This window comes from Peromyscus leucopus, chromosome 15, assembly GCF_004664715.2.
Source record: "Peromyscus leucopus breed LL Stock chromosome 15, UCI_PerLeu_2.1, whole genome shotgun sequence".
Lineage (NCBI taxonomy): Eukaryota > Metazoa > Chordata > Mammalia > Rodentia > Cricetidae > Peromyscus > Peromyscus leucopus.
Window position 1 is genome coordinate 80,481,632 of NC_051076.1, and position 14,504 is coordinate 80,496,135.

At 36.1% G+C, this 14,504-nt stretch overlaps 1 pseudogene; it reads left to right on the forward strand.

Annotated features, from left to right (window-relative positions):
• The first annotated feature begins 1,298 nt into the window (after nucleotides 1-1,298).
• LOC114702829 lies at nucleotides 1,299-2,083 on the forward strand (annotated as a pseudogene).
• Nucleotides 2,084-14,504: the final 12,421 nt, after the last annotated feature.

Consider the following 14,504-nt stretch of genomic DNA (forward strand, 5'->3'; position numbering starts at 1 on the left):
TGTAACAAGACATGCATCTACACACATGTGAACATACATATGTAATATACATATACACATGCATGTCACAAGCACATAAAAAAGCTAATAACTGATAATGATTCTGACATGTGTTAAAACACATATTTTAGTACAATAACTATACTTAAAAGGCATGAGTATTATTGTACTGCACAGAAACAGTTTTACATTGAATATAAACTAATTACTCAGTTTTTGCATTTTTGACAGTGTTGTGAATAAACAGTAGCCATAGAGTTCCATGCTCTCTTCACTGAGGGTACAGTCTTCACAGAATATATGCCACTTTGAGTCAGAGAACACAGTGTTTATTTGCACACCAAAAAGCAGAGAGAACTTTCATGACACCATAATAAAGTGATCAACTGAAACTTTATCATTAAAAAGACAAATAGAAATAAAATCAAAAAATCAAAAAATCTAAGAGCTAGTTATTTGAGAGGAAAAACAATACTGAAAGATCCATGGCTTACCAAACCAAAAGGAAGAAAGAAAAAGAGATGATCCAAATTAACAGAACAAGAAATGAACAGGGAAACATTACAACAGGAACTAAAGAAACACAGAATATTAAAATTTAATATTTAAAAGCCTGTATTTTATTAAGTTGGGGAATCTAAAAATCAATTAATTAATTTCTTAATTCACTCAAACTACCAAAGTTAAACCAAGAAGAGACTACCAACCAAAACAGACTCATAACAAAGGAAGTTGAAACAATAATAAAAATCATTCTAACTAAAACAAGTCCAGGACTATAGCAGAATTCTAACAGATTTGTAAATAAGACCTATAACCAAACTTTTTGAAACTCTTCAAGAAAAAGATACAGAAGGATCACTCCCAAACTTGTTCTATTACACAAAAATATAGCAACAGTGAGTCAGAACTACAGACTGACTGACAAACTTTGTGGACAAAACACAAGAATCCTCAGTAAAATACTAGCAATCTAAATACTATCACTTATCAAAAAGATTATCTAGTAATATCAAGTGAGATTTATCCCAAAAAAATGCAGGTTGATTCAACATATGTATCTCAAAAACTATAATAAGTTGTATAAATGAACTTAACGACAAAACTCACAGAATCATCTCAACAGATACAGAAGAAGTCCTTGACAAATCCAACATATTTTCATGATAAAAGTCATAGTAGTACTGGAGGGAACATATATCAACTTAAAATGAAAATCATGGAGCAGTGTGAAGAAGCAGCGAGAACAACCCCCCAGACCAAACCAGCATTCAGCGCTGACGTCCCTCCCAGCCGCCATGCCCAAAAGAAAGGCTGAAGGGGATACTAAAGTGAAAGATCCAGAAACAGTTCTCCCAGAAACTCAAAAGAGATGAGGGAAGAGATATCTTAAAAGTGAGTCAGTTCCCCCTTCCTGGAGAGGGTGAAGTCGGGTGTTTTCAAAAGAACAAAGTCAAGATGTCTGGTGGTAACCGATTAACCAGGAGATGCCCCTCTCCATAGATAACATGACCAGACCCCGGAGATGAGTTGTAAAACTCCTGACAGGGCAAACAGATAAGCTAAAATAAGACAAAGTCCAGGCCTGGGAAAAACTGGACCAATCAAGGATGGACCCATACTAATCCCCTCCCCGCTAAGAAATTTTATGGGTTTTGCCTATAAAAACTAACTTCCCCAAGAAAGAGTAACACCTCCCTACCTCACTGCACTGAGGCCAGTGAGTGCTTGAGATGAGTTCCCTGTCGTTGCAACTTGTAACAACAATAAACCTTGCTTTTGCATTCTGGTATGCTCATCCTTGGTGGTCTCTCTGGGGGTCATGATCTGGGCACAACATAAAGGATATAAAACCAAGGTTTAGGACGAGCCACAGAGAAGATCTGCAAGGTTGTCTGCTAAACCTGCTCCTCCAAAGCCAGAGCCCAAGCCTAAAAAGGCCCCTTCAAAGAAGGGAGAGAAGGTCCCCAAGGAGAGGAAGGGGAAGCCTGAGGCTGGGAAGGATGCAAATAATCCTGCAGAAACCGGAGACACCAAAACAGAACAGGTACAAAAAGCTGACGGTGCTGGAGATGCTAAGTGAGATGTGTGCATTTTTGATAACTGTGTACTTCTGGTGACTGTACAGTTTGAAATATACTTTTTTTTTATCAAGTTTTATAAAAATGCAGAATTTTGGTTTTCTTTTTTTTAAGCTATGTTGTTAGCACACAGAACACTTCATTGTTTTAGGAGGGGAAGGAACATGTGTCACTAACAAAATGTCTCCAAAGCTGGATTGATGATGGTTGATGTTGGAAAACATCTTTCCCTGTTAATTTTGAAAGACTCCTCTGGGCTCTCAGGAGAGATGTTCTGGTGTTGACATATGTGGCCACCATGGCACACAATGCCTTGTGTGGAAAACTTTAAATTCATTTTTGTGTCTTCCTCCCCTGTACCATCAACATAGACTTAACTCCCTTAAAACCAGACACCTGTTGGAACTTGACCCCCACAATTGGTTTTGCCAGTCTATCAGGCAATCTGGACTTTGCAGTGGTATCATTTTGTCCTCAAGAGAGCAGCAGTTCCTTTTATAAAAGATTGTGGATCTTCAGATTGATAATTCTGCCATGTTTGTTTGGTTCTCTGAAAGTCAGGGTCGGCTTGTGAAAAGTTGTTAAACAACATCTTCAATGTGAACTGTCAGCCCTCACTCTAAGGTCTCCCCCTTTTCAAAGCATCGAATGAAGACTCATCAGGTTTTATAGTGGCTTTCTGATTTTGGTAGTCTATACAAGAAGGGAGTTTGGAAGTTCTTGTATACTGTTAATGACTGTCTGCCCATGTTCTGCCTGAACAACCATGATTGTTTATGGATAGTATCTTTAATAAAGCTGGATACAGTTTGGCTTAGAAAAATAAGTAAATAAAAACCATGACTATGATGAACCCATGGCCAACATTATCCTAAATAGAGAAAAACTTAAAGTATTTCCACTAAAATAAGGAATAATATTGAGATATCCCTGTTCCTATAGCTTTTCAATATGGTGCTGGAAGCAATAGTCAGAGCAATAAAGCAAGAGAGTAAAATTAAAAGGATACAAATAGGAAATGAAATATTACTATTTACAGATGATACTATATTAAACATAAGGAATCCCAAAAATTCCACCAGAAAATTTCTAGAAACAATCAAAAATAGAGTCATGTAGCAGGGTACAAAATCAACTTACAATAATCAGTAGCTTTTCTATATACTAAAAACAAAAACATTGAGAAAAGACCATGGGCACACTTCCATTTACAGTAGCATCAAAGACCATAAAATATTTAGGAAGTAATACAATAAAGTAGCTGAAAGGCCTCTATAATAAAATTTTCAAACTGAAGAAAAAGATTGAGAAACACATGATAAAACAGAGAATCATCCCATATCATGGACCAGTAGAACTAACATTGTGAAAATAATCATCTAACCAGAAAAAATTTTCACACTCAATAGAATATAATAAAAATACACATAATATTTTTCACAGAAATGAAAACAAAACCCCAAAATTCTTGTGGAGCAAGAAAAGATGACAAAAGCAAACCTGAGCAAAAAAGAACACTGGAGACCTTGCTTTTTCAAACTTCAAGACAGATTATAGAGCTATAGTAATAAAATCTGTATCTTACTGACACAAAAACACACATTGAGTGTGGTGGTTTGAAAGAAAATGTCCCCCAGAGGGAGTGGCACTACTGGGAAGCGTAGCTTTGTTGGAATATTGCTGGCCTTGTTAGAGGAAGTGTGTTACTATGGAGGTGGACTTAGAGGACTCTTTTGCTGAAGCTTCCTTCAGTGTGATTGTCAGACTATTTCCTGTTGCCTGCAAGATGTAGGACTCTCAGCTCCTTCTCCAATATCATATCTGCCTGCATGCCTGCATGCTCTCTGCCATGATGTAAATGGACTTAACCTCTGAACTGTAAGCTACTCCCTCAATTAAAAGTTATTCTTTATAAGAGTTGCCATGGTCATGGTTTCTTTACAGCAATAGAATCCCTAACTAAGACATAGACCAATGGAATAAAACAAAAGCATGAAACATGTGCACTTGAAACTTAAAGCCACCTGATATTTGATAAAGAGACAAACGCACACACTGGAAAAAAGACAACATCTTCAACAAATGATGTCAGGAAAACTGGATGTCAACATACATGAATGAAATCAGATCTATACTATCACTCTGGCAGAAAATAGATCCAAGTGGGTCAAAGGCCTGAGTTTGAAACCTAGAACAATAAAATGATTAGAAGAAAAAAAAATAGGCAGAAGCCTACAAAATATAAATATAGGGAAGGACTTTCTGAATAGCATTCCTTTTGCCCATGAATTAATGCCAACAATTGGCAAGTGGAAATCCATAAAATGAAAGTCTATTGTACATCAAAGGAGACAATCAAGTGAAGAAGAAACCCACAGAGTTGGAGAGAAACTTTGCCAGGTCTACATTCATATCCAGAATATACAAAGAACTCCCAAACAAAGAATCAAGGAAAGAAACAACCTAATTAAGAATAATCTACAGGTCTAAACAGAGAAGTCACAATAGGAGAAACTTAAGAATGCCTCAGAGAAACCTGGAAAAGTGTCCATCATCCTTAGCAATTAGGGAAAATACAGACCAAAATATCTGGATCTTTGTCTCACTCCAGCTGGAATGGCAAAGGTTAACAAAAGAACTGAAGAAACATTGCTGCTGAGGGTTTGGAGAAAGACGAATCCTCACTCACTGCTGGTGGGAATGCAAACTGGTATAGGCCCTCTCAAAATTAGTACATAGAATTGCTGAAAACTGAAAATAAATCTGCTATATGATCCAACTGTACCACTATTTTGGCATGTGCACATACAACTTGACATCTTGTTTCACAGATACTTGCTCAGCCACTGTCATTGTTGTTCTATTGACAATAGCTAGAAAGTGGAAACAACTTAAATGTTGAAACAGATGCATTAATAATAAAAATGTGTGGTACATATACACAATTTAGATACTCATCTGTAAAAATTATGAAATTTACAGATAAATACATGCAACTGGAAAACATATCTATAAACACTAAAGCCATATGATCTCTCCAATTTGTGGGTCTCAGTTTCAAATCTTTAGATGTATATAACCTGTAGTAAACACGGGATCCAGAAAAGTAAAAAGGAACCTGGAGGGGTACCCAAAAGGATCTCTGCAGGCTAACATCATAGGACACAAGTGCTGTGAAATGGGAAATGTGGAAAACAGGTGGGTGTGGGGAGGGGAAAGAGAGGGGAGTGCAGAGGGAGAGAGAGGGGGAGGGATAATAAAAATCATGTTCAAATGAAAACATTTTACACTTACTTTAAAATTGTGTGCGTGCGTGCATGTGTGTGTGTGTGTGTGTGTGTGTGTGTGTGAGTGTGTTTGTGTGTGTGTGTGTGTGTGTAGTTTGAATGAGATTATACTACTTGGGGTGGTAATGCCCCCTCAAAGAGCCATACACTGGTTATACACTATCTAACAAAAGCCCCAGTACAGGCAGTAGAAACCTTCCTTCAAGTTTCAGACGGATCCAGGAGACTTCCTAAGCATTACAGGCCATTGCTTTTGCCCTTGGTTTCTTCTTAGAACTTGAATATACTATTGCTGAAAACACCACAAATTCAAACAAATACTTAGAGTAAGCAAAATTAATTGAAACTGGCCATGGAATCCTCTTCCTTGGGGACAAGCTCTCACAGTATTCAAAAATGCTCCACAAGCTACCACGAGTGACAAGTAATCAACTGTCTTCTTTTTTTTTTTTTTTCCGTTTTTCGAGATAGGGTTTCTCTGTGTAGCTTTGCGCCTTTTCCTGGAACTCACTTGGTAGTCCAGGCTGGCCTCGAACTCACAGAGATCCACCTGGCTCTGCCTCCCGAGTGCTGGGATTAAAGGCATGCGCCACCACCGCCCAGCTAGTAATTAACTGTCTTACCCAGCTGTTAAACTTGGGAACCACAAAAAATGACAAGCCAAGCAAAATATCACACATGGTGCAACAGTAGCACTTGATGTTCACAACAACCTGTAACTTCAGTTTTACAGGACTGACTTCCTCTTCTGGTTTCCATAGGCACCTACATGCAACACACACATGCTGACACACAGAGACAGAGAGACACAGACATACATAGACAAACAGAGAGAGAGAAAGAGAGAGAGAGAGAGAGAGAGAGAGAGAGAGAGAGAGAGAGAGAGAGAGAGAGAGAGAGAGAGAGAGATTTAAAGAAAAACAGAAAGGAAAACCATCAAGTAAAGTCAGAGAATTTCGATTTGCACTGTGAATCTGTTGACTTATTTACTGTATGGCATTCTTTCATAAGATTTAACAGACATTTTACAAGAGAAACTACTTATCAAAAACACTTAAAGACAATTTAGATCTCATATGCATAGATTAAAAAGCTTATTACTAGTAAAAAATAACAATCTAGTTTTTTTTTAGGAAGGACCAAAAGAACAAATTTACAAATTCTTTACAATAATGTTTTAAAATGTTTGAATCTTTATTTTGGTTTTGAAATTTAAAGTGTAAATACATAATTCCCCCTTTTGTTTTTCTCCCACAAAACTCTCTTCCTCTCAAAGTCATGGCCTCCCTTTATTTGTTATTATTGCATACATATACATTAATATATACAATATAATCTGCTGTCTTCATTTATTTGTCTGTGTTATAGGATTTCAGGGCTGATCACTTGATATTAGATAATTAGTAATGTGGCTCACCATTGGGGAAGGCCATTTTCCTCCCATTCAGTATTTCTTAGTTGTCTTAGTTTTCACAATAGCACATTTATTGGTGATGTCCTTGTTCAGGTCTTGCTTGGGAAGCCATATTGTTGAGCTACCATCTGTGAAAATTTCCCTATCATTGCTAAGAGACACAGTCTCACAACAGATTTCTCTGTCTTCTCGTTCTAAATGTTGATAGAGCAAATGCTTGGAATTATGCAATAGTATTGTAAACAGGGCCCCAAGACTATAGTAGGCCCCAAGATCTTAGCATAACTAACTCTGGTAAGGAAGTACTACTGAGGTTGTAAAACTTAGCACGTAGACAGTGCCACCCACGAGAACTGAAACAAAGACCTAATCCATCAAAGCCTATAGTTCTAGGAAACTCTCTAAATGTATTAGCATTGCTTTTTGGCTTCTGTAGTTCCTCTTCTGGCTAACTGTTCTTGTTAACTTAAGTATGTCAACCCAGAGCATGATTTTTGTGCTTAAAATCTCATCCCAAGAAAGGCTCTGTGATACACTGGGATTCCAAACACAGAATCTAGTTGCCAGCTAGCTAGTAAAGACTTTCTAATGGCTTAAACCCAACTATATTTTCCCAATTTTTGTGGAGACAGATTCAAAAAAAATTTTTTTTTCTGAGACAGGGTTTCTCTGTGTAGCTTTGCGCCTTTTCTGGGACTCACTCTGTAGTCCAGGCTGGCCTTGAACTCACAGAGATCTGCCTGGCTCTGCCTCCCAAGTGCTGGGATTAAAGGCGTGCACCATCATGGCCTGGCTAAAGAAATTTCCTAGATATAAAATCAATTTGATTATCATCAAGGTAAACACACATTTAAATATTGTTATGAAAGTGAGAAATAGTTAAAGCAAAATAACTCTATCATTGAGATAGTATTTTAACAATAATAATAACAACATTAAATGAGATACATGAATATAGTTATTTCAAATATCAACTGAAATTTTAAGATGATGTTCTTTTTGCATTTATTCATAATTTTATTGTTTCCTGTTAAAGCTTTTATTTTTATATGTAAGATTGTCTTGCCTTGTCTGTGTAACAGTGACCATGGAGTCCAGAAGATGGTGTATCCCAAGAGAGTAGAGTTACAGCGATTTGAAGCTACTGTATGTTCTTGGAAGAAAGTTCTCGGTCTTCTGGAAGAGCATCCAGTGCTCTCAACCTCATAGCTCCTAGATACCAGAGGCTAAAAACTACAAATCCTATTCCAAGGAATGATTTATTTCTTTTGGAGTTGTTAGCCAGTGATCCCCAAACATTGCAGGATATTTCCAGAACTCTTTGTTACCTTCCAGAATTCATATACTGAAGTCACAGAAAATGAAATCAATCTGGTACTCACCTGAAAACTCCATACCTGCTGGCTAGCTTTCACAGTATTTGAAGAAAAAAGTAATCATCATCTGTGTAGTCTATGTATCACAGTACCCATCTGTGAAGTCTATGAGGTGCAATAATGACTGGCCATGACAGTCAAAGACATACCCACTGGTCCAATAAGAAACATGACACCATGTATCCCACTCCACAAGATTAAACTTCTACCTGGAACCATTATTGGGCCAAGAACCTATGGCTAGACAAGCCATAGCTCCTACTATTATTGTTCTAAAAAGAGATAATTTTAAAAGCAACTAGTAATGATCTAACCCATATTATATCCCTATATTAAATCCTTCTTCAACCTTCAAAAGAGAAGCTTCTATTTTCCATAGATGAGGGTTAAAAAAGACAACCCACTGGACAAGGTGCAGAGCCTAATATACTCCAGTAATGTTCAGCCCTAAATAGAATGTATATGCAGCAACATCTTCTCCAAATGCCTAGAGATCATTTAAGGAGACAAAAATAAAGAGTATATAGGATCCAGGGACAGTGCTTGACACAATAAATAATGTCTTCTGGGCAGAGCAGGGCCACTGTGTATATGAACTCATACTGCTTGTATCATTGTGTGTGTGTGCAAGGCCTGTACATGCTAACCTCAGTCCTTGTCCTAGAATGGATATTAGAGTTGGGCAGAAAGTTTCACCCCCAACAGAGGAAATATTGGCAATTGTTCTCAGATATGAGAAGCAGTGTCCATTTTATCTAAGTATGTAGCCATGGATAAGTCAATCACCTTCCAGGGGAAGGCCATACATTCATGAATATTTTGAAAATAAAATTGGCCTTTATGGGGAAAAAAGATAAAATGTTTTGTGAGAAGTAAGGATGTGAATCTGGGAAGATGAAGGGGAGAGAGAATGAATATGATAAAAACATGTTTTACAAAATCCTTAAAAAGTAACAAAAATTAAAATGTGAATATGAAAACTCTAACTCTTGATATGTTGGTACTGACTTGACATAATCAGTATGAATTCATGATTATTTATTTATATGTGTGTGCATATGTCACATAATATATGAGAGAAAATTTAGAAATACACAATACATGTTTTTCTGAACCTCTGTGCATGTGAACTGTGTTTCCATCTACCAGTGTGTTCCTCCATAACTTTGTTAATTGAACTTGTTTGAGTAGAGCAACTCCTCCATGTTTGTATTGATTGCTCTGAGACCACCATTATTGTCCAACTTTGGTACAGAGAGTGGAGTCCACATTCATCTGGTCAGGATGGACCACAGAGTTTCCTGGTTGACTTAGGTGGAGATAGGACACACCAGGAGAAGGAGAAACTGAGGGCTTGCATGGTCCTTTTAATCTGGGAAATGGAGAGGGGCAGGATCATGTTTTGGTCACTCTATGGATCTCTAATAATATTTATTCATGAGGTTTTTTGTGTTTGTTTGTTTTTGGTTTTTCGAGACAGGGTTTCTCTGTGTAGCTTTGCACCTTTCCTGGATCTCACTTTGTAGACCAGGCTGGCCTCGAACTCACAAAGATCCATCTGGCTCTGCCTCCGTAGTGCTGGGATTAAAGATGTGTGCCACCACCACCCGGTGAGTTTTGTTTCTTTATCAATGATAAAATTGTAGTCCCAATACCCTGGAACACCCAACACAGCTTATCTTTCCAGATTAAATTCTGCTCAAAATAAAAACAATAGTTTCCACACAAAGGGAGGCAAATGAACCTGGAAAAGATGTAACTAAAGTCAGATGGAAATCTGCTGAAAAGAACAGAACTCAGCTTCAATGTACTCACACTGCCCATAAAAAGAAAATTTGAGCATTTAAATAAATACTGGAATTCATTATGTTAAATTTCCATTAAGTAATCTTTAAAACTGTCATGATAATCATGACAATGAATGGAGAGATAAAGTTCCATCTTACAATAAAATACTAATTATTAAACATAGAAGAAATTATAGAATTTTAAAACCTAAAACTTTGGAATCAAGCGTTAGAACAAAATTTTCTAGTGAGCTGCTCTAATGAAGTAGTAACAAATAAGTGAACATTGATGAGCTAGCAATGAGAGACAGATGTCGAATTTTTGTGAAGGTCTCAGAGTATCTTCATTTACTCATTAATTCTGTGCAAGAAAGGGAGTTTCAAAGTGAGGAAATTTCAAACCTGTACACAAGGTCACAGACTAGAAAGAGATGGAGAGGCTACTCTGCAGGTAAACAAACACACTGAGAATGGGGAAAGTCATGTTTCGCAAGGTAGAGAAGACAATTTCAAACAAGCAAAAGGAGTTATAAACCTTGGCTTCTTAAATTGAAAACATCACTATCAATGTGAAATCTTGATTTTTCAGTAAATAAACCAATACTGAAACTGTAGAAAAATAGGATGATGGAATGGTAGATGAAAGGTTTATAGACTATGGACAAATTAAAGTCAAATAGCTGGTGGATAGATGATAGATGGATAGGCAGTGAGAAAGACATACAGATGGTAGACAGACAGACAGATAGACAGATCAATGATAGGTTTTGGAGAGGCATCAGAAAATAGATATGATAATTTGTTCATAAATATAATCCATCATACTGTATTGGATCCTTTATCTTTTCAAGCCAAAAAGTATTTTTAAGTTCTTTAAAAATTCTAACAAAATTTACAGAGGATCAATAATCTTAAATTTTTGAATGATCTCATTTTAAATAGTCCAAATAAGTCCATACATAGTGTATTTTACAATATAGTTTTCCAATTTACTATGTAATTACATGTTCTGATTATACAACTAATTCCTGTAAGCATACTTATATAATTAAATGATATAATTACATAGAGTAATTGCATAATTATTGTAATGGCATAATTATAGTAACTACTCAATTGCAAAACATTCAATGCACAAGAAAAACAACCAGATTAATTGCTGTAATAAAATAGCTCCCTAAAAGCCATTTGGAGTTTTAAATAAAAATTTCATTTGGAGTTTAAGTACAACATATTTTTAAAACAGTAAAATATAAATATAAATTTTAAACATGCTCAGCTCTTCAGATTTATTTTTATAATTAAAAAAATAAACTATTTAAGTAAAATATTAAATATTTAAAAATTTAAACAGAATGTATCTCCTAATATTTGAAAAATTGACCAGAGCATTAATGCTCAATTATTTATCCCTAGTTAACTGAACAGAAACATAGGAAAATGTTATCAACAGTAAATGATTTTCTTATTTCCCATAAGACATGATAATTATAAAAATTTTCTCTTGATCTAAGGAAGTAGGAAACCTATTGTGCATTTCAAAAATAGATGAAACTTTCATATTATACATTTATTATAGAAATTACCAAGATGATTGTTTCTGTGTTTCAAAACCTTCAAAACCATGGACTTTCATTTAAAAATCTGAGGATGGAAGTGACCAACAATTTTCCTTCTTTTTTTTTTTTTTTTTCTTTGCTGGCCCAGTGTTTGGTAAGTTACCTAGTCCTTTTCTGGTAGCACTGACTAGGTTTAAGCTTCAGATACTATGTATATACAGAACAATCTTAGCTCCCCCTAGCAACTGTGTTCTTTAAAATGTCACAGGTTTTCTATGGTACCTGTCCATTTGATTAATTTTTAGGCAAAAATCTCTTCTATTTATCATTTGATTTCAATGTACACTTAAGTCATCTAGCTAGAGATCTTCAAAATGCTGTAAATTAATTTTGTTTAAATCTAAAGTGTTAGAAAATTTTGTGTGAGGAATTAAAGAAAAGAGAACAGTCCTAATACCTTTCATGTCAGTGCATATACACAGGTTCTTCTATCAGCATTTGGATTTTAACATTGAAGTGTCTTAACACCCACACTATTCTAATGTATTTAGAGCCTTGTATTTCATTGAAAAGTCGGATTACCTGCACTGATTTTATTTCTTTAAAACATGAAAATTTTATGCATTAACTTGTTTAAATTTTTATCCTAAATTTCTGTCTTAATCAAATTGTTATTATATTAAATTGAATTATTTTCTCACTGTTTATATCAAAGTCCAAATAGATCCATACTTATCATCTTGCACAAAACTCAACTCCAAATGGATTAGAGATCTCAACATAAGACCAGATACACTAAAGCGGATAGAAAAGAAAGTGGGGGATAGCCTTGAACTCATTGGTACTAGAAAACACATTGTGAACAAAACACTTAACACAGGAACTTAGAACAGTTAACAAATGAAACATTATTAAACCAAGAAGCTTCTCTATGACAAACGACACCATTATTCATACAAAGCACCTCCTACACAATGAAAAAAGATTTTTTACTGACTACACATTCTATGGAGCGTTAATATTCAAAATATATAAAGAACTAAAGAAATTAGATATCAAGAAAAAATAACTCAATTAAAAATGTGATGCTAATCTGAACAGTATTCACAAAAGAGGAATCTCAAATGGCCGATAAACACTTAAAAGAAATGTTCAACATTCTTAGCCACTAGGGAAATGCAAATTAGATCTGCTTTGAGATTTTACCTTACATCAGTCAGAATGGCTAAGTTCAATGAAACAAGTGATAGCTCATGTTGATGAGGATGTGGAGCAAGGGGAACACTCATTCATTGCTGATGATGGTACTGACAATTTTATACAGCTGCTATGGAAATCAGAGTGTTAGTTCCTTGGGAAGCTGAGAATAGTTCTATCTCAAAATCTAGCTCTACTACTCCTAAGCATATACCCAAGGAACACTTCATCCCACCACAAAGACATTTGCTCAACTATGTTCACTATAACTCTACTCATAATAGCCAGAAACTGGAAACAGTCTAGCTGTCCCTAGACAGAAGATTAGACAAAGAAAATGTAATCCATTTACACAATGGAGTATTACTCAGCCATTAAAAATGAAATAATGAAATTTGAAGAAAATGGATGGAATTAAAGGGAAAAAAACATCCTAATGAGGTAACACATACATATAAGCCAAATACAACATGTATTTACTATTATGTGAGTATTAGCTGTTAAGTCAATGACAACCAAGCAATAATCTGTAGAACAAAAATTAGGTATTGAATAATGAACTGGGGTTTGAGGCATATAGACCTCCCCAGAAAAGAGAAGTAGAATACATAGTTATAGATAAGGGGAGAATCAAGAGGGAAGAGGGAGGAGAGATGGGAACAAGGGGGAAATATGGGGTGAGGCAGCTAAAATTAAGGATCATTGAGGAGCAGTATGGAAACCTAATACAGTAGAAGCTTCCTAAAATATGTACACATATTAGGCAGCTAAAATTAAGGATCATTTGAGGAGTAGTATGGAAACCTAATACAGTAGAAGCTTCCTAAAATATGTACACATATTAGGGCAATCTAAATGAAATTATCAAATAATGGGGGAGATAGAGGCCCAGTTGTAAACCTCTTGTCACCCAATGAAGCATCTAGTACTTGGGGGCAGAGGCTGAGTTAGATCTAATTGAGTTGTTGACCAATAGGGTCCTATGGGAATTTCCAAACATCCCAAGGTTCTGCCAAGACTACAAGTTCAGGTTGTTCTCCACAAACTGAGGGCAAGACTCCATTGCTAAAGACCACACCTACACAAGTCATCAAACATGGAGAAGTCAAGCTGGTGCCTACAGAGAGCCTTTACCCTATTACATTCTAGGGTCTTTGGTATGGGAAGGTACTCTGCAAGCAACCAAAGAAGAAACATAAACACAAATTCAACCACAAATTCTTTTATCTATAATGCTGTCTGTGGTGATATTGTGTTCCCCAATATATTGTGCACCCAAATAAACTTATCTGGGGTCAGAGAACAGAACAGCCACTAGATAAACATAGAGGCCAGAAAATGGTGGCACACACACTTTTAATCTTAGCATTCTGAAAGCAGAGATACATCTGTATCTCTGTGAGTACAAAGCCACACTGGAAACAGCCAGGCATGGTAACACATGCCTTTATTCCCAGGAAGTGATGGCAGGAAGCAGAAAGGTATATAAGTCATGAGGACTAGGAACTAGGTCTGGTTAAGCTTTTAGGCTTTTAAACAGCAGTTCAGCTGAGATCCATTTTGATGAGGACTCAGAGGCTACCAGTCTAGGGAAAAAGGATCAGCTGAGTAGTTGGCGAGGTGAGGAAGCTGTGGCTTGTTCTGCTTTTCTGATCTTCCAGCATTCAACCCAATACCTGGCTTCAGGTTTGATTTTATTAATAAGATCTTTTAAGATTCATGTTACAGCTATTCTGTCGGCAATATATGCTAGTGTAATCATGACAAAGCTTATGGAAGTAACCAACCAATATCTGATTGGTT